The sequence below is a fragment of the Gopherus flavomarginatus genome, chromosome 1 (assembly GCF_025201925.1).
Source record: "Gopherus flavomarginatus isolate rGopFla2 chromosome 1, rGopFla2.mat.asm, whole genome shotgun sequence".
In the NCBI taxonomy this organism is placed as follows: Eukaryota; Metazoa; Chordata; order Testudines; family Testudinidae; genus Gopherus; species Gopherus flavomarginatus.
Genome location: NC_066617.1, coordinates 165,894,359 through 165,915,747, shown reverse-complemented (window position 1 = coordinate 165,915,747; position 21,389 = coordinate 165,894,359). Strand labels below are relative to the sequence as shown.

General features: G+C 43.4%; 1 long non-coding RNA gene across 1 annotated transcript; it reads right to left on the bottom strand.

Annotated features, from left to right (window-relative positions):
• Positions 1-13,110: 13,110 nt before the first annotated feature.
• On the bottom strand, positions 13,111-14,302 carry LOC127055770 (uncharacterized). Its single transcript, XR_007775615.1, has 2 exons — positions 14,241-14,302; positions 13,111-13,708 (listed from the first exon to the last, which is right to left on the bottom strand). It is a non-coding gene; the product is annotated as an uncharacterized LOC127055770 (long non-coding RNA).
• Positions 14,303-21,389: the final 7,087 nt, after the last annotated feature.

Here is a 21,389-nt window from a genome sequence, read left to right as displayed (position 1 = left end):
TCAAAACAATAGTTACTTTATTTCAAAGAGGGGAGGGTGGTTGGCTTACAGGGAATTAAAATCAACAAGGGGGGCAGGTTTGCATCAAGGAGAAACACACACAACTGTCACACCGAAGCCTGGCTAGTCATGAAACTGGTTTTCAAAACCTCTCTGATGCATGGCGTGCCTTCCTGTGCTCTTCTAATCACCTTGGTGTCTGGCCGCTCAAAATCGGACATGAAGCGATTTGCCTCAACCTTCCACCCCGCTATAAACATCTCCCCGTTACTCTGACAGATGTTATGAAGCACACAGCAAGCAGCAATAACAATGGGAATGTTGGTTGGGTTGAGGTCTGACCTACTCAGCAAACAGCACCAGCAAGCTTTTAAATGTCCAAATGCATATTCTACCATCATTCTGCAATTGCTCAACCTATAGTTGAACTGCTCCTTACTACTGTCCAGGGTCCCTGTGTACAGCTTTCATGAGCCATGGAAGCAAGCGGTAGGCTGGGTCCCCAAGGATAACTACTGGCATTTCAACATCCCCAATGGTAATTTCCTGGTCTGGGAAATAAGTCCCTTCTTGCAGCTGTTCGAACAGCCCGAAGTTCTTAAATATGCAAGTGTCATGCACCTTTCCCAGCCATCCCACACTGATGTCGGTGAAACGTCCCTTGTGATCCATTGAGAAGTACCCCTTGCGATTTATGCACTGGTTGGCAAGGTGGTCCAGTGCCAATATGGTGATATGCGTTCCATCTATCGCCCCACCACAGTTAGGGAACCTCATTGTAGCAATGCCATCCACTATGACCTGCACATTTCCCAGAGTCACTACTCTTGATAACAGAACATCAATGATTGCATTGGCTACTTGGATCACAGCAGCCCCCACGGTAGATTAGCCCACTCAAAACTGATTCCCGACTGACCGGTAGCAGTCAGGCATTGCAAGCTTCTACAGGGCTATCACCACTCGCTTCTCAACTGTCAGGGCAGCTGTCAGCTTGGTATTCCTGCGCTTCAGGTGGGGGAAAGCAACTCACAGAGTTTCAGGAAAGTGGCCTTATGCATGTGAAAGTTTCGCAGACACTGTGAATCATCCCATACCTGCAACTCTATGTGGTCCCACCAGTCTGTGCTTGTTTGCCTGGCCCAGAATAGGCGTTCCACTCTATCAACCAGCCCCAGTGCCACCATGATGTCCCAATTGCCACATCCCATGCTTTCAGGAACGTCTGTGTCCATGTTCTCATCAAAATCCTCCTCGTGCTGGCGTCTCTTAGCCCGGTTCTGCATATACTCCAGGATAATGTGTGAGGTGTTTACAAATGTTCACAACAGCAGCAGTGACAGTGAGCTGAGCAGGCTTCATGCTTACTGTGGTATGGTGTCTGCATGGGTAACTCAGGAAAAAAGGCACAAAACGATTGTCTGCCATTGCTTTCACGGAGTGAAGGGCGACTGACAACATGTACCCAAAACCACCCGTGACAATGTTTTTGCCCCATCAGGCATTGGGAGCTTAACCCAGAATTCCAATGGGCAGCGGAGACTGCGACAACTGTGGGATAGCTACTCACAGTGCACAGCTCTGTAAGTCGATGCTAGCCATGGTAGCGAGGACGCACTCCGCTGACTTAATGCGCTTAGTGGGGACATACGCAATTGACTGTATAAAATCGATTTCTAAAAATCGACTTCTATAAAATCGACCTAATTTCGTAATGTAGACATACCCTGAGTCTCATGCTAATTGGTTGTTTTCTCAGGCTCCCGCTCCTGTAGTCAGGTGATTTATTAAAAAAGTAAGTTTTTAGTCCTCATGATTTCAGAGCTAAAACTTGAAAACATGAACCCTAGGGGCAAGGCAAATAAACCCTGAAGATATTTTTAAAACTTCATGATTGTTTTGTGAATATTGACATTTGGGGGGCCTGAACTGTGAATTTTGAATGCTTCGTTAGGGCTTGCCTGGTGGTTTGTGTGGCATAATGTAGCCTTGTATCCAGGATATCATTTTAGACACAAATTCATGGAGCTTAAACTCTTTGGGGGAAGGGCTTGTCTCTTCCATTGTGTTTGTACAGCACCTAGCACAATAGGGCCTTGTTTCTTACTGGGGCCTTTGTATGGTATTGCAAAATAAATAAATATTTGACTAGGCAAATTGTACATTGATATCAAATGTCTTCTTGTCATCTCATTCTCATTTAATTTCTAGCACGTTCCCGTAGAGAACAGAATATCCAACAACAGACAGCATGATCTGCTGTTAGAAGGAACATAGGGGTGGGAGCCAGGAACTCAGGATTTTTAAGTCCAGCTCTGCACTGAGTTGCTGTGGAAGTATGAATAAGTCACATGCCGCCCAAATGCCAGAAGCACCCAGTAGATTATTAGGGTAGCACATAAGAGCCCCAGCCATGGACCAAGAGCCCATTCCAGGTGGCACTGTCCAAACACAGATCAGAAAGACAGCAGGGGTGGCAGGTTTGTATAATTTTCAGTGGTGGCCAGCATGGGTCCAAGTCCCACCCCCCTCAACCTCCACATCTGCCTTGTAAGCCAATTTTTTTTTAATAATGTAAAAATGTGAGGGCTCTGGAGTGAGGCTGGTGATGAGGGGTTTGGGGTGCAGAAGGGGCTCAGGCAGAGGATTGGGGTGTGGGGAGTGCAGGCTCTGGGGTGGGGCAGGGCCAGGGATGAGGAGTTTGGGGTGCAGGTAGGCTGCTCCCAGCTGGGGCCAGAGGAGGACTCCCCCCAGCCCTCTCCCCGCTGGCAGCAGCAAGCTCTGGGGGAGGGACCCCTCACCCCAGCACACTCACCTTGCACCACTGTCACTGCAAGTGCTCCTAGGGCTCCTCAGGTCCAGGAAGCCCCCTCATCCCCTGTGGTAGGTTCGCAGGAGGGAGCTGCCATCACATGTGCACCTCCTCCCCTGCTGCTGCCCCTCACCGTAGCCTCACTGGGGCTGAGTGGGTTCGGGGCCTAGTGGAAAAAAAATTTCGGGCCCCCCCAGCAAGGGTGGACTGGCTCCATTCCCTGGCTTTGGGCCCAAGCTCAGCCCCACCCCGCATCACTTCTGGTCCTTGCTACCTCCCCCACTGCCTCTGTCCCACCTCCCCACTCAGGGCTTAATTGGTCCCTGGGCTTGCCGGGGCTGAGAAAGTCTGCTGTGAAAATTGATATTAACAAACATACAAATAACACTTTACACAGCCGACTTACAAATAGCTAGCAAGTCTAAAAAAAACACAAAAGAAACAAGAAGAAAAAAGGCAAGAACATTCAAAGCACCTCATTTGTGTTTCTATTCTGTTTAGGTCCAGTAAAGAAGAGAGGAAACTGTATATTATTTTTATTGAAACTGCAAAAAGAACAACCGTACATAGATAAATTACAATGATTTGGACATGTACCTGTGCATATTTTTTTTGTTTTTCCTAAATTTAATTAAGTATTTTAGGAAAAATTGTCAGAGGCCACCAAAAAAATTGTTGTGAGAACCCCTACCTTTATATTATTAGCAACTGATCAGCTGGCATAAAACTGATGTACCCAACAATTTTAGAAATAACTTCATTATAAAACAACCTCCTTGTCAACCAAGGAACTCAGGACATTGCATAGAGGCAAGTCAAACAGCAGCAATCAATAATAATATGTCATAAAATATACAACCTGGAAAACTAAATTAAATACTACAATGATAGCTAAAGCAGCATAAGTCTACAGGAAAGCTGCCAACCTTTTGTCAGCCCGGAGTGATGCAACAGGGCCGGAATAGTTGTTTGAGGAATGATCTTTGCCAAGTTTAGCAAAACAGGATGTAAGTGTCAGACTGCCTATCAAGGGTAAATCTACATAATCCTCAAAGAAGTTCTAGAACATTTTGGTGTATTTGGCCAAAAGACAAAAACCATGCTGACATCAATGGGTGCTTTGCCCAATTAAGGGCTGAGGAAAAACGAAACCCTCTTGCGGTCAGATTTATGGGTTTGCTTTCTCCAGTGGAGAGGGGTTAGGTTTGTAACCCTTATGGATGCCCCAAGATATATGCTGAGTTTTTGTCTCTGTTGGAGGCTTTGAAGTCAGCTATTGGATTCACATAGTGCCTTTTTTCTTTTTAAACTAGGATTGTGAGCCTTGTCCAAGTTTGAGATCAGGGTGCAGAGACCTAGCCACTGCAAGGGGGTGGGGTGTTATTTATTTAAACTTGTAGATAGTGGGGCAGAGTAGATAAACTTCAGATGAGAAAAATTGTAAGTATATTGCCCTCTACTTAAGTGCTTTTAGGTTCTCTGGTAAACTTAATGGAAGTGTTTAGGCCTCAGACATTCCGAGTTTTAGTTTATAGCTACCGGTAGTTTATATTCACTAGCTATAAAATATAGTTGTTTACAATGCCAACTCTGCATTGTACATTTGCTCTATTGTAGAAATGGTTTTCTACTTTAACACTTACCCGTGATCCCCAATTGGTGCTATACAGCTAGGCCTAAATTTTCCAAGGTGATTAGTCATTTTTGGTGCCTCCATTTTTAGGTGTCCAACTTGAGAGTCTTTTACAAGGTGCTGACTTTCAGAAAGTGCTGAGCACCCACTTCTGGAAATTGACTCCCCCTAAAGATGTCTCATGTTGGGCACCCAAGAATTTTAAAATTTAGGCCATAAATCATAATGATCACAGCAAAGTCTCAACAACTGACCCCTACAATCCATCATATGATTTTTGGAGCTAAACACAGAGGGTCCTTCAATTTTCTTTCATAGGAATATAGGCCTGGAAGGGACCTCTTGGGCCACTGAGTCCAGTCCTCTGATATCACAAGCAACATTGTCATATAATCCTGTTCATAAAATTACCAAACTCCATTTTAAGATTGGTTAGGCTTGTGACCTGCACTACTCCTACTGGGAGACTGTTCCAGAATATCACGCCTCTGATGGTTAGACACCTTCTTCTAATTTCAGCCTTAATTTATTCATGGCCAGTTTATACCCATTTGTTCTTATGCCACCATTGTCCTTTAGCTTAAATAGTTCTTCTCCCTCCCTGATGTTTGTTCTCTATATATACATTGGAAGGGGAGGTAATCATATCCCTTCTTAGCTTTAATTTTCCTGGGCTAAACAAACTAAGCTCTTTTAGTGTCCTCTTTTAAAATAGGCCCTTCATTTCCCTGATTATCCTAGTAGCCCTTTTCTACACTTGTTCCAGTTTTAATTCATCTCGTTTGAATGTAGGTGACCAGAGCTGTACTCAATGTTTCTAGATGAAATCTCACCAGTGCCATGTACAATGGCATTAATACTTCTCTCTCTCTCTCTACTGGGAATGTCTTGCCTAGTAGACATTAAGATTACATTTGCCTTTTTCATGGCAGCATCATATTTGTGGCTTATGGTCTTGTGATTGACTAATAAGCACAGGTCTTTCTTCTGTCTTTTCTGACTGATGAGCCCCTAATTTATAGCAGAAATTCTTGTTAGTCCCCAAGTGATGGCCTTGCACTTCATGCTATTAAATGTCATCCCAATTCTAATACTCCAATTCTCTAGATCATTCTATTCTTCCTACATAATATTCTAAACTGTCTCTGCCCTGATGATTCCCTCCAACTTTGGGTCATCAGCAAATTTCATTAGTACGTTCCTAGTTTTTGTGCCACGGCCATTAACTAAAATATTAAATAAGACCAGTCCTTCAGGAACTCCACTAGTAACCACCCTCCAGCCCAATAGTTCTCCTTTCAGCACAGCACTTTAACTGTTTCCTTACCAGCCTTACAATTCCTGTACTAATCTCCATCTTCTAATGAATAATTTCCCACAGGGCACTTTGTTAAATGCTTTATTGAAGTCTAGATGCAGGAAATGCAGTAGAGTTAATGCACCTTATCAAAGAAAGATATGTGGTTAGTCTGGCACAATCTACCTTTGGTAAACCAGTGTTGTATTTTAATCCCATTTTCCATTTCCCTCCATATCTTTAATTATTTTTTCCTTCAAAATTTGTTCTAAAGTCCTGCATACTATTGAGGTCAGACTAACAGGCCTGTAGGTGCCCAGATCATATTTCCATCCTTCCTTTATTAAATATAGATACTATGTTTATTATTCTCAAGTCATAGGGTACCGCCCCCAATTTGATAAATCTATTAAAAATCCTTGCTACTAGACTAGCGATTTCATGTGTCACTTCTTTCAGTATTCTAAGAGGGAAGTTATCCAGCCCCTCTGATTTGAGCACATTAAGCTCTGAGTTTAGCTTCCATATCAGATGTCATCATTTCCATTTCTATGTATTCATTCCCATTAGCCATCCTTCCTTTGTTCCCATGTTCTGCATCATCATCATTCCTATTAAAACCGAGACAAAAGTTTCATGTAGTGTTTGGGCTATACCTAGAAGATCTCTACTTTCTACCCCATCCTCAAGACATAGTGCCTCCACCTCCTCTTTCCTTCTATTCTTTTTATTTATAAGGCTAAAGAACCTTTTATTCTTTGTTTTAGTTTCCTATGCAAGGTCTTACTTAGCTTGACTTTTCCTCATCAGTAGTGAGTATCCCTGCCTGTCATGAAGGAGACGGGGGTTTGATTCCCCAATAAGGAGTAGAGGCATCTTTTTGGCACTGGCCACTGTTGGAAGATGGGATACTGGACTAGATGAACCATTGGTCTGACCCAAAACAGCTATTCTTATGTTCCCATGACTTTTGGCAATTCTTACCTTATCATTACACTTTTATCTCAAAAAGACATATCTTCCTTTGCTGCTTAGTCCCTTCTTCCATTCTTTGTAGGTTGCCAGTTTATGTCTAATATCCTTTATGAGGTAGTTACTCATCCAATTAGGTCTAGAGCCCTTCCTTACAAGTATTTTCCCCTTGCTTGAGATTCATATCCCAGATAGCTTTTGCATCTTTGACTTAAAGAAATTCCAAGCCTCCTCCATATTCAAGTCTCAGAGCTCTTCAGTCCAGTTGACTTCACCAACTAGTACTCTTAAAGTCTCCCTTTTGAAGTAAAAAACCTTAGTTTTCTCACTTGTTTTTGATTATCTTCCCATCTAATTTAAACTAAATCAACTCATGATCACTTGATTCAATGTTATTTTCTATGATCAGGTCTTCTATAATGTCCTTACTACTTACAAAAAACAACTCTAAATTGTATCACCTTTGTAGGTTCAGTGCCTATTTGGTGAAGGAATCTGTCAGCTGTTACATCCAGGAATAACAGGACCCTACCTTTATCGATAGCATTTGTTCTTCCGTCTATATCTGGGAAGTTAAAGTCTCCTCCATAATGACAATGTCTAGTGCTATTTCTCTCTCTAACAATGTTAAAGAAATGCAGACAGCAGTGTTATTGGTATCTGAGGAGGGCTCGAATAGTCAGTCAATCATTAAGAGCTGTCAGAAAAATGACTTCTGGCTGAAGAACTGGAAAGGTTAAATGGTGATATATATTGTGTGCAGGAGACATGGTGGGAGTTGAACACCAAGCGCACAACCTGACTTTCGGTTGTTGCATGCCTGTGATATATTTGACAGGCACACTAGTGTTGCTCTGGTTTGTTCTAGGTGTAATCTGCACTACTGATTTGGCAGGCTTATTACCCATACCCAATAGCCTCCATTTTCAGTTTGAAGGTAGGACATGTGGTAGTTATTAGTACATATGCTCCACATGATGCAAGATCTAATGCTGAAAAAGATCCTATTAATGCCATGATAGATTACATTAAATCTACTATGTCACTGCGACTCTGTATGGTCATGTTAGGACAGGGGTGGGCAAACTATGGCCCATGGGCCAGATGCAGCCTGTGAGCCACTTTAAACCAGACCCGTGAGCCACACCACATGGCTTGGCCCCTCTCTAGCACTCTGGACAGGGTGCAGGGTCGGAGTCACACCATGCAGCTCCTGGAAGCAACAGCATGTCCCTGTTTCGGCTCCTACACACTCCAATGGGAGCTGCAGTGTCAGTGCCTGTGGATGGGGCAGCATTCAGAACCACCTGGCCACACCCCTGAATAGGAACATGCCATTACTTCCAGGAGCCGCTTGAGGTAAGCACCGCTCGGAGCCTGAACCCCCCGAGCCTCTCTCCCTGCCCCATCCCTGATCCCCTTCCCACTCTCCAGACCCCTCTATCCCAGCCTGGAGCACCCTCCTGCACCCCAAACCTCTCATCCCCCAGCCCCAGCCCAGAGCCTGCACCCGCTCTTGCACCCCAACCCCAATTTTGTGAGCATTCATGGATGACCATACAATTTCTATTCCCCAATGTGGCCCTTCGGCCAAAAAGTTTGCCCACCCCTGTTAGGGGATGAGAACGTGAGAACTGGCCATGATATAAGTGGATTTGAACTGGTACTGGAATGACACAGCTTACTGGAAGAGAGATCAGATAATGCTGTGCCTCTATTTGAATTTGCTCTCATGTGTGGACTATTAATGGCTAGCTGGTTGCAACACAAGAATTGCCATAAGTATGAATTGGGCAACAGTGCAACCTTGGATCACATTCTAGTTCAAAACTATAGGCTAAACTCATCCAGTATGTATTTGTATTTCAGAGTGCTATCTTGCTCTAGAAACTGATCATTGACTCCTAACAGCAACATGATATTTTGTTTAATAAATTTCTAGAGATCAGTATCTATTGCATCAAAATGCTTCAATGCTGATAAGCTTCAGGATGAACTGATCACTAATAGCTACTTGGTAGTGATTTCAAATCAATATTACATATTGGGCGACCAGTTGTCTACTGCAGAAAAAGAATCCTGAACTAAAGGCCACTATCACAGAGATTGCTGGAGAACAACTGGGACTAAGAATAATGAAAAAGCAACACTAGATACCATCAAATTATAGGAGAGGAAACAAACAGAGGTGGAATACAGAATGGACACACTGGCAGGTGTGAGTTGAGTCAGCAAAAAGGAGGAAATGGGCAATAGAGAAAAGGAAATGTCTTGAACTAACAGTCAAGAGAGCCTGTCAGAATTATCATAATCAATGACGGAATAGTATGGCACAGTGCACTGAGGAAGTCTCTGAAGCTATAACCAAAAATGAGTATTTGAAGGTCCTACTTGGACATCCTTTCTCACGGCTTCCACCAGCTGAGGACAAAAATGGAGAATACTACCAGGATATTGATGCACAAGTTAAAAAGGTGATGTAAACATTTTCATGAATTATTGAGGCAAGATGTGAACTACAACTTAATTTAAAAAAAATGAACCCAGAAGAAAACAGGCCAGTGATGAGGGAAGTGATGACTGCAAAAAAGGAGAGCGGTCAGCTTGCTCAAATCTACAGTAACAACGCTGCTGTCTGTCCGGGGAAGGAGTCTGCAATCATACAGCTGAACCAAATGAAATGCTGTCTCCATTCTCCCCCCAAAAAAGAGATGAGTGTGGTTTCCAAACACTTTGATTTACAAACCATGATATACGTCTCCAGAATGTTATTGAAAAACGACTAGAGAGACAAAAGGAAGTTAACATTGCTCATATAGACTTTGCAGTTGATTTTGACTCAGAGCATGGATCAGCACTGCGAATATTGCTATTCCAGTATAGCATGCCTGAGGACTTAACATGCCTTGTGGAGGAACTGTGCCACAGTACATTTAGCTGTGTAAGGGTCAACGGTTGTGGTTTTCAGCAGAATCAGGAGTATGCCAGGGATGTGATCTCTCACCTACTTTATTTAATGTTCTAATAGACTGATGACAAAGCCTATTAGGGCCAATGTAGGAAGAAGTGAAATTTAAACATTCATCTTTAGAGGATCTTGATTATGTAGATGATATTGCCTTACTTGGAGAGACAACTTAAGTCTCATAGATGCTGCAGTTTTTCCACAGATCTTTCAGCCAAGGCTGGAAGAGCTGTGAAAGGCGGAAGCATCTATAGGACTTAAGATCAACAGTGATAAAACCAAAGCTATGCATGTCTCCTATAAAACCAAAACAAATGACCTGCCAAAGCTGCATGTAGATGGCAAGGACACTGAATGGGTGAATAATTTTGTGACAGAGATGGTAGTTTCCTGTACTGTGCTGGACAAACTTGCTGAATCAGGTTTAAGACTCTTAAGAGTTTATTGTTTTAAAAAAGTAAATGTTTCTGTATTAGTGTGAAATGACATAGAACTTCTTTAAAGAGAAGACATGATTAATATACTCTGGAAAGTGTTATAAGCCTTAAAGGACTCTGAAAACAATGGGCCAGATAAGACTGAATGTTTAGTTGTGTCGGGTTCCTAGGAAATACTTGGGAAGAAGGGAATGCAAATTACACACCTCTGGACCTGTTCTTCTGAAGCTACACCTTGAAGAGGAAACCCATTGTCTGTCTGGTTACCTGTTCTTGCTCTCTGCAGATCAAAGATGGAAAGCTGGATCAAAGTGTGCTTGTTCTGAACTAACAGCCATTATGAACTTGTAAGAACAGAAAAACTCCTTGGTGGATTTGAAGCATAGTTCGCCAGAGCCCGTGTTAGAGTTGGGGCCAACTCCAGTAAGCATATTCGCATGCATGTAGGTTTTTATTGTTTTAATATGTTTTCTCTAATGCTTTTCCTTTAAGAATAAATGTGCTTGCACAGAAAGACCTGTGTGGTAATGTAATTGTGGTAGTTACGGTTTATACTCTGAGGCAAAAAGCAGAGCAGGCGTGGTTAGGCAGTCTGACTTCACTAGGGAATTCACAGGGAAGGCAGGGAATGGGTAGCCTAGAAATACCCTGGTTGGGGGGAAAGAGATGCATGTCTTTGTCCAAGAGAGGTCATGTCTGGAAAGCTGAGTGTGGGTGCCCCTGCAGGACCAGGGGAATTCAGGTGCAGTTGCAGTGCAGGTGCAGTTGCCTTGACAAGTTTTATCTATGGGGGCAGTCAGTTGCAGCAGGAGATTCTATAACTGAAGAAGTCACACATTAGATTGATCTTGCATTGATGGCATTTTGGCATCTCCAAAGACCTGTTTGGATGTCAGGATGTCTGTGACACAACTAAGATACACACAATTACATTACCACACAGGTCTTAGTTGTGTGGTAGTAATGACAACCCTGTTCTATGGGGAAGAAACATGGCTGTTGAAAACAGCTGAGGAGAGAAAACTCAATAGTACTCAGTGTCAAAGCTATGGTCTATTCTTAACATCCATTGGTTTGATTGCATCACAAACAAGGAGATACTTGGACTATTCCAGCAAGTTGCAGACCTGCACCAGTTGAAAACAAGACAACTGGAACGGTGTGTTCCTTCCAACATGCAGAAAAAGGAATGCTTTTACAGAAGGTTCATAGCACTGAGGTTGAAGGAAGTAAAGAACCAGGCTGACCACAAATGAGGTTGGAAGATACAACTTTGAGGCATTTAAGAAACCTAGCTTCATAGCTTCTAAGGCCTGAAGGGACAACTAATCATCTACAGTATGAAATTAATTTGAACTTATTCTATTCAAATTTTCAGAAGCAATTTTATACATTTGGTGTTGTGTCCTCCACTAAAGCATGTGAATTCAGCAGAGTGCGTCCACAGTTCCCACAGTCCCCGCCACCCACTGGAATTCTGGGTTAAGTTCCCAGTGCATGATGGGGCAAAAACATTCTTGCAGGTGTTTCTGGGTCTGTGTCCTCAACCATTTACTTCTTTTTATCGGACATCTTGAACCGAACAGCTCTCCTACGTTTTGCACCCTTTTTCCAGGATTACCAGTGTAGGCACCATAGCACTGCAAGCATGGAGCCTGCTCAGATCTCTGCTGCACTTTTGGCCATTATAGATACTTCACGCATTAGCCAGCAGTACGTGCAGTACCTGCAAAACTTGGCGAGGAAGTGATGACAGCACAATTACTATACTGATGAGGACATGGACACATGTTCCTAGACACATGTCATGTGGCAATTAGGAAATCATGGTGGCATTGGGCCAGGTTCATGCCATGGAATGCCAATTCTGGGCCTGGGGAACAAGCACAGAGTGATGGGACCGCATAGTGTTGCAGGTCTGGAATGATTCCCAGTAGCTGTGAAACTTTTGTATGCATAGGGCCACTTTCATGGAACTTTGTGACTTGCTGTCCCCTGCCCTGAAGTGTGAAGACATCAAAATGAGAGCAGCCCTCACAGTTGAGAGGCAAGCGGCCATAGCACCGTGGAAGCTTGCAATGCCGGACAGCTACTGGTCAGTCAGGAATCAGTTTGGAGTGGGCAAATCTACTGTCGGAGCTGCTGTGCTGCAAGTAGCCAGCACAATCATTGACAAGCTGCTATCAAGGGTAGTTACTTTGGGAAAGTGCAGACCATTGTGGATGGCTTTAATGTGCTGGGGTTCCCTAACTGCGGCAGGGCAATAGACGGAATGCATATCCCTACCTTGGCCCCAGCACACCAGGGCTCCCAGTACATAAACTGCAAGGGGTACTTTTCCATGGTGCTGCAAGCACTGGTGGATCACAAGGGACTTTTCACTGACACCACCATGGGATGGCTGGGAAAGGTGCATGATGTTTGCATCTTCAGGAACTCTGGTCTGTTTAAACAGCTGCAGGAAGAGATCTACTTCCCAGACCAGAAAATTACTGTTGGGGATGCTGAAATGCCTGTAGTTATCCTCAGGGACCCAGCCTACCCCTTAATGCCATGGCTCATGAAGCCGTACACAGACACCCTGGACAGCAGTAAGGAGCAGTTCAACTATAGGCTGAGCAAGTGCAGAATGGTGGTAGAATGTGCTTTTGGACATTTGAAAGGGCCCTGGTGCAGTTTACTGACTCGGTTAGATCTCAGCACCACCAATAATCCAATTGTAATTGCTGCTTGTTGCGTGCTCCACAATATCTGAGAGTAAGGGGGAAGACGTTTATGGCAGGGTGAGAGGTTGAGGCAACTCGCCTGGCAGCCAATTTTGCACAGCCAGATAACAGGGCCATTAGAAGAATGTAACAGGGTGCACTGCACATCAGAGAAGATTTGAAAGCCAGTTTCATGACTGGCCAGGGTACGGTGTGACAGTTGGGTTTGTTTGTCTTGAAGTTACCCCCACCATACATATTATATATAAAAAAGGAAATAAAGTCAAAATTGTTTAAAAACCACTCTTTATTATTTGTTTCACAACACATTGAGAGAAATCAGAAGGTAGAATGGGGTGGGTTAGGGGAGTGGAGGAGGAGGAAGGAAGGACAAGTCCAGAAATCAAATCAAAAGTTTGCATATGCCAGCTTTCTGCTGTATGGGTGATCCTCTGGGGTTGAGTGTGTGGGTCCCTGTAGCCTCCACCTTCCCCTTCCCCATGTTCTTGGGCATCTAGGTGAGGACGTTATAGAACTTGGGGAGGAGGGAGGGCAGTTATACAGGGGCTGCAGTGGCAGTCTGTGGTCTTGCTGCATTTCCCGCATTAGATCCACCATACAACGGAGCATGTCAGTTTGCTCCCCCATGACCTTGCCTATAGCATTCTGCTTGCTCTCGTCGCGTGCATCCCTCCTCTCTTCGTGTTCCTGTAATGCTTTACAGGACTCTGCAATTGTTTGCCTCCACGCATTCAGCTGGACCCTATCAGTGCAGGAGGACTGCATGAGCTCAGCTAACAGGTTGTCCCAAGTTCATTTTTTCCACCTTCTAATTTGGACCAGTCTCTGGGACAGATTAGATAGGGGCCGTGTCGAAACATTTCCACCTGTGGGAGGAGAAAAAGAGGGTGGTTATTTGAAAAGATACATTGCAGAGAACAAAGGGGACACTCCTTCTCAGTGGGGAAACAGGCAATACATAGTAGACAGCACATGTTCTTTCTATACAAGTTAACATTTTGCCTCTTATACTGAAGTGCCTGCCACTTTGGTTTGAGTAAGCCATCACACATGGCCGGGCAACAGAATTCAGCTTGCAGGTAGCCTAGGGGCATGTGGGGTTCTGCTTCTTCTACATTCATTTCAATGCTTTCAAACTGCTGGCCCCCCTTTCCCATAGCAAGCAATGCCTGGTGGGTCTGCCATATAAAAGAAGGGCCTGTGGGCTCCCTAGGATGATTGCTTCACACAATACCCCCCTTCCCTGCACCCACAGTGTGGCTCTGAAGAGGCTCTGAGCAGGGATGAGCCCTTTAAACTAAACACAAACAGCCCAGCACAGTTGGGTTCCCCCCGCCCCCCACTGCATGGCTCTGATCAGGCTCTCACTCACCAGCAGTACCTTCTCCAGGAGCCCACCTTGGAAGTGGTGGGGAGGCTATTGGCTCCAGTTTTAAGAATAGTTCCTGGTGGGGGGGGGAGCGCAGATTCCCCACTTGATGCCTGCGCTTTGTCCTCCTCCTCCTCTTCATCCTCCCATGACTCTTCCTCCTCACTCCATGTATCTCCCCCCTTGTAGGTGTCCATGGACAGTGCTGGGGTAGTGGTGGGGTCACCCCCCCATAATTGCATGCAGCTCATGATAGAAGCAGAGTGTATGGGGCTGTGACCCAGAGGGCCCATTCGCCTCCCTGGCTTTTTGGTATGCTTGCCTGAGCTCCTTGATTTTTGTATGACACTGCTTTGTGTCCCTGGAGTAGCCTCTTTCCATCATGGCCCTGGAGACTTTAGCATACCTATTTGCGTTTGGGGCTTTTTTGGAACACAGTTCTACCATAACAGATTCATCTCCCCCATATGCAATAATAACCAGTACCTCCCGTTCAGGCCATGCTGGAGCTCATTTGAGAATCCGGGACTGCGTGATCTCTTGTGATGGTGGACTCTGCATGGTCGCCTGTGATGGGGGACTGTGCTGATGGTGACCAAACAGGAAATTAAATTCAAAAGTTCCCAGGGCTTTTCCTGCCCACCTGGCTAGTGCATCAGAGTTGAGAGAGTTATCCAGAACGGTCACAAGGGAGCATTCTATGATAGTTCCCAGAGGCCAATAATGTCAATTTGCATCCACAATACCTTTAACCTGGGATTGCAATCTCGATTTAAGCACTACTGTACTCAACCTTGGCAAGCTGAGTACAGAAATCAGACTAAAGAGCCCTTTAAACTGAAAAAAACCGGTTTGGTCATGTGGATGGAATTTTTTTTTTCCCCCTGAATTAACTCTGCTAATTCCCAAAATAACCAACTAGTGTAGACCAGGCCCTAGTCTAGTGTTTCTCATCAACTGGCCTGTGGATTGGCACCAGTCCCTGAGATCTCCCTGACACTGTTTAGGAAGGCAGTCAGTCCCTGGTTGAGAGAAACTGATGTAGTCTGATCTCCTGTCTAGCATAAGCCATATAACTTCCCCAAAATAATTCCTTGAGTATATTGCTTTAAGATAGATATCTAATATTTATTTTTAAATTATCAGTAGTGGACACTCCACTTTGACCTTTGGTAAATTGTTCCAACAGTTAAGAAGTAAATTTTTAACAGAGTAATTATTTGTCTTTTCTGAGTTTGTCTGGCTTCAACTTCTAGCTGTTGGATTGTGTTAGACCTTTGTCTGCTAGATTAAAGAGCCCATTATTAAATATTTGTTCCCCATGTAGATACTTTTAGACTAATCAGCTTAACTTTGTTAAGATAAATAGTTTGAGTTCTTTGAGTCTATCACTATAAGGACTATCTTCTAATCCTTTAGCCATTCTTGTGGCTTTTCTTTGAGCTCGCTCCAATTTATCAATATCAATATCATTCTTGAACTGTTGATACGAGAACTGGACACTATTCCAGCAGTGATCACATCAGTGCAAAATGCAGAGTAATATAGCCTGTTATTACATTAGCAATTTTGGCCACAGCGTCACACTGGGAGCTCATGTTCAACTAATTAACCAGATGCTCCCATACTGACTCTTGGGAAAGGAAGACGACTTGCAAGGAACTGTTCAAGATGGAAGTCCATTCTACATGCCACCATGGCTACATCACAGCCATTAGCACCTGCTGCTGCTTCATCTTGGGAAACCCTCATACCCCATAATGAAACTATTCTTCTCTCCAACCTCACTGTTACCTGATTGTAACAAAAAGATGGGGGCCTCACCCATACACTCTCCCCCTGCTCAATTTTTTGGTTGCTGCAAGTGTGGTGTTACTGTTATGGGACCCCTGCTCCAAATAATTTGGTTCCTCCATCCCACTGAATAGCTCTTATTTCTCCTGTGACGTGTCTGTATCAAGTTATGAATCCTGTATTGTACTCCTAGTCTGAACTTGTCTAAGGGTGACCTATTGTACTGCATTCCAGACAGTTGTCCTGCCAAGGAAAAGTCTTTGACACCTCATTGAAGGACCATCACAGAGAATATTCTGGAGCTATCAACTTTGAATGACTCAACTACTGGCCCATGTCTGTGGATCTTTCGACACAGGGGCCCACAGTGGGATAAGCACAACAGGTGGATCTGGAGCTCCTCAGCTTGAGCACATGGCCCAAGGATGGAAGCCCTATTTTAAAAGCAGGGGGGCAACCATTGTCACATGTAATGCAGACAGGGAGGAGGGAGAGGGCAAGAAGGATCCTGCAGAGCCTGAAACTCTGCCAGACCCTGGAATCACAGAAGAAGTGAGCTCAGACAAGGGGAGGGTGCGTGCTCAGGACTTCTTATTTTTCAAATATCTGTAAGTCAAGTTCATTATGAATAAATCAATGGCTTGAGAAATTCCTGTGCTAAGTCTGTGTTCTTTGCTTTCCTGCTATGTTGCCTCTGACGGGGTTAAACCAGAAGCGCAGACAGCCGGCAGCCAACATGGATCTCTGAGGAAGCAAGTGTAAGTGACTGGAGGGGTTTGCATGCTTTTGTCAGAAACATGTGTTTTTATTTGTTTTGGCAAATATCTTAGATTTTGTAACAATCTTCATGCCCTAGGCACTGGAAATGCTTGAAATGATCCTCATGGACTTTAAGGACAAATCATGGATTACTTTTCTGGCTCCTGTCTACACTAGAAGCCTGAGCTTTTCCTCTAGTCCCTGTCTGTTTGTGATCAGGCTGAACAAAACCATCACATATTTAGAAAGAGCTTGAAATTGGTTTGAGTTAGTTTCCAGAACATCCCAGACTCTAATGCATTTTTTGCCTGCAGTCTTTGGAATCAGGAAAGCTGGTGTCTCCATCTGCTTTAGCCTTGCATGTTAATGCTGCCATATTACACGTTGTGGGTTGGCTGAGAGTCTGGCTATTCACTTCTAGTAAATGCACAATGAAAGGGAGAGTATCAGAGGGGTAGCCATGTTAGTCGGGATCTGTAAAAGCAGCAGAGTACTGTGGCACTTTAACAGACGTATTGGAGCATGAGCTTTCGTGGGTGAATACCCACTTCGTCATCATGCATCTGACGAAATGGGTATTCACCCACGAAAGCTCATGCTCCAATACGTCTGTTAGTCTATAAAGTGCCACAGTACTCTTTACTGCTAATAAAGGGAGAGTTCTGCTCTCCTTTCCTCTAGGCATGGGGCCTCAATAGCAGTAAGACCAGTATTGTCCCATTGTATAATTGGAGCAGGGAGGGGCAAGATTTGGAGGGGCTGTGCCCTGCAAAAGATAAAAGACCTGCTCATTATATGCACATGTGACACTGGAAACTTAGAGAGCTAAGTAAATATTAACAATTCATGAACTTCCTAGCTAATACTCGCAGTCCTAAAAAACCTAATAAATCATCTTTGCAGAATAAAAGCTCATATGCCCTATTTTAAAGTGAACTGGAGATTTTGGGTAGTGTTGTTTGAATATTAAACCCCAGTGATGATACTGTCACATGGAACTTAAATATATACATTAACAGACATTTTTCATGCTCCGAAGGCTGGAGCATTTAAACAGGCAAACAAATATGTAGATGCTTATATGGTAGTATAATGTATGGGAAGAATTGTCAATATTGTAATCAAACACTTCCATAAAAGAGTTTAAAATACATAAGATTAAGATTCTACAGTATAGTTTAAAAGGCTTTTGTCTTTTACAAAAGAACAATTAAGATATCTGACACAAAGGTCAGTCAGTTCATTTGTGGCATCAACTGTAAGTTAGCAGACAGACAGACAGACAGTTTGGTAAAAGCAAGCAAGACTTAACCTTATAGATAGATATCTGCTACACATCTATCTATTTGCTGGAAAAAGTGATTCAGTAATATGAATGTGTAAATAGGTTTTCTAAATTGCTGAAACATTATGTGGAGGTCTCAACATTGGCCCAATACATAAAGTTACTATGGGACTCATTCATAAGGGAAGCTATAGATTAAAGCATTTAATAGGGGTGAGACCACTAAGGTGTTTTGCAGTTTATTTGTTTAGAACCTCTAGAATTTAAATAGAAAGAGTAGCAGAGGTAATAATCTATACACAAATAGCAAATTAATATATTTGAGTTTAACCATTCTATATTATATTCTATAGGATCTTTTCTTAAGGGTGATCCTACTGTATTTGCTTATCTTTTATATCCAATACACTCTTCTTTGCTACTTATTTAAATATAAAATTAGAAGTCAAAGTGAAGGAGACTAGAGTAATGCCAGTCACATCCAAACCAGGATGAACCAACAATGTTCCTATGATACATAGATTCGCTCCCTCTCCTATTTAGCATATATTGTCCCTTTCGTGTTACACAGCATAGATTCCCTACCAAACAGTGTTAACACAGTCTACTAGGTAGTTACTAAAAACTTCCAAAGAATCTTCACTTGACTATTGTTCATGTGCAGAGTCAAAACATTGAGTTCAATTTTCATGGGACAGGAACACAGGCTAAATGTGTTTCCTGCTTTTATTGAACTTGGCCCTAGTTCAGCAGCTTTAGGAACTGATTGTCACAAGGAAGAAAACTGACATGGCAGCTGTCTGCAATATTCTTGAAAAGCCTTACTGAATTAAGCTTAAGTTTCTTCGGAGTCCATTGTATTAAATGCAAAGGTTATGTATTATTCTGAGCATTGGGAAGTGTTATGGGCCTCTAACCCTTAACTCTCTGTTTATGACAGTGTCTCGTTAACTTGTAAAGGGTTAAGAAGCTCAGTAAACCTGGCTGACACCTGACCAGAGGACCAATAGGAGGAAAAGATACTTTTAAATCTTGGTGGAGGAAAGTCTTTTGTTTGTGCTCTTTGTTTTGGATGTTGTTCGCTCTTGGGACTAAGAGGGACCAGACATCAATCCAGGCTCTCCAAATCTTTCTGAATCAGTCTCTCATGTTTCAAAGTTGTAAGTAACAGCCAGGCAAGGCGTGTTAGTCTTATTTTTGTTTTCTCAACTTGTAAATGTTCCTTTTTTGCTGAGAGGATTTTACCTGTTTGCTGTAACTTTGAACCTAAGGCTAGAGAGGGTTCCTCTGGGCTATATGAATCCGATTACCCTGTAAAGTATTTTCCATCCTGATTTACAGAGATGATTTTTACTTTTCTTTCTTTAATTAAAAAGCTCTCTTTTTAAGAACCTGATTGAGTTTTCCTTGTTTTAAGATCCAAGGGGATTGGATCTGGACTCACCAGTAATTGGTGGGGGAACGGAGGGGGATGGTTAATTTCTCCTTGTTTTAAGATCCAAGAGGTTTGGATCTGTGTTCACCAGGGAACTGGTGAAGCCTCTCAAGGCTGCCCAGGGAGGAGAAGGGTTTTTTTGGAGGGGGGTGGGGGGGAGGAGACAAGAAGTGATCCAGACACTGAAATTTCTGGATGGTGGCAGAGTTACCAGTTCTAAGCTAGTAATTAAGCTTAGAAATGTCCATTCAGGTCCCCACTTCTGTACCCTAAAGTTCAGAATGGGGGAGGAACCTTGACAGCCTCAGAGGACTATGTTGAGTAATGGGCCAGACAAGAATAGACTTTTTCAAATGGTTTGCCAGGGGAATCCCTAGGAGGAGTGGAATGCAAGTTCCTATCTCTGGTTATGCAAAAGCCCAGCCTTTGGAGGAGGGGATGATTGTCTACTGATTATCTGTTCCCAGAATCTGAAGATCAAAGACCCAAATTCTATAAAGGAAAGATTATTCAATTCATGGGCATGTTTGTTCTGAGCTAAAGCGGTTATGAACTTGTAACCACAGGAAATCCTCTTTGACGAGGTTGAAGGACTGACTCCTACCAGAGCCCTTACATGAGCTGGATGAGGGGAATGATCACTTGTAAACTTATTAGCATGCACGTAAATTCTCTTGTTTTTAATACATTCTTCGTTGTGCTTTCAAGTTAAGAATAAATGTGCTTGCTTAGAAAAAGAGCTGTGTGGTAAATTATTGTGGCAATTATACTGTTTATAGCAGCGGTGGGCAACCTGCGGCCTGTTAGGGTAATCCAATGGCAGGCCACGATACACTTTGTTTACATTGAGTGGTTTGGCCGGGAATGGCAAACCACAGCCACTGGGAACTGCAAGTGGCTGTGCCTGCTCACGGTCAATGTAAACAAACTGTCTTGCGGCCCACCATTGGATTACCCTGACATGCCACAGGTTGCCCACCACTGGTTTATAATCTCTTAAGAGAGCAAAGCACAGATGCAGGCCTGTTTAGGCCACAAAGCTTGCTGGGAATAACACAATGTAAGCAGGAAACTGTGCAGCCTGGAAAATCCCCAGGGAGGAGGGAGAACGATGAGGATCTCTGCACAAGAGCAGATAGTTGGGAGTCTTAAAGCAAGTGCCTTTGCTGGACCATGGAGGAATAATACAGGTGCAGTTGCCCTGCAGTGTGACTCCTCTTTTCCTGTCTTCCCCCCACCTCATCCCCTAGCCTGATTCATCTGAGTAAGCGTTTGCTGAACAGCCCTACAGACTTCAGTAGTATTATGCCTATGAATATTTGCAGGATCAGGCCCCTAGAGACCAATCCTTAAAGACTGTTCCAGACACCTGAATTTAATCAGGTGCTCTTTCTAATTTTGGAAGGTAAAGTGAAACAACATTATACTGGAGTCTATTTATATTTGATTCCTTGTTGATATTAGGAGATGCTGACTCAGCTCTAGCTAAGTAACTTATTTAAATTAATTTTTTGTTCTGTTCTTACCTTTGATTATTATAAGTTATTCAACTTCAGTGTTTTCCCCCCTCTGAACAGCTGATGAATGATCTATTATGTATATCTGATGTTCAGATGTTAAGAGTCAAGTCCTGTACTATTGTTTTTCATCTATTAAAATGTAACCCTTCTGCCCCTCTGAGTTGGCAGCAACAAGGGCCAGGTTCAGTATCCAGGGGTTCCATTTTAATAACGCAATGTATAACCGGCTCGAGCCCCCACCCAGTGACCTGGGACACTTACATACCACACCACCCCCCCGGGTGCCTCAGGAGGCAATACTTCCCCACTCGTAAGCACAGAGTCTGAGTGCAGCAAAATCCTTTTAATAAAGGAGGGAAACAATGCGGTATCACATTGGAGAAAC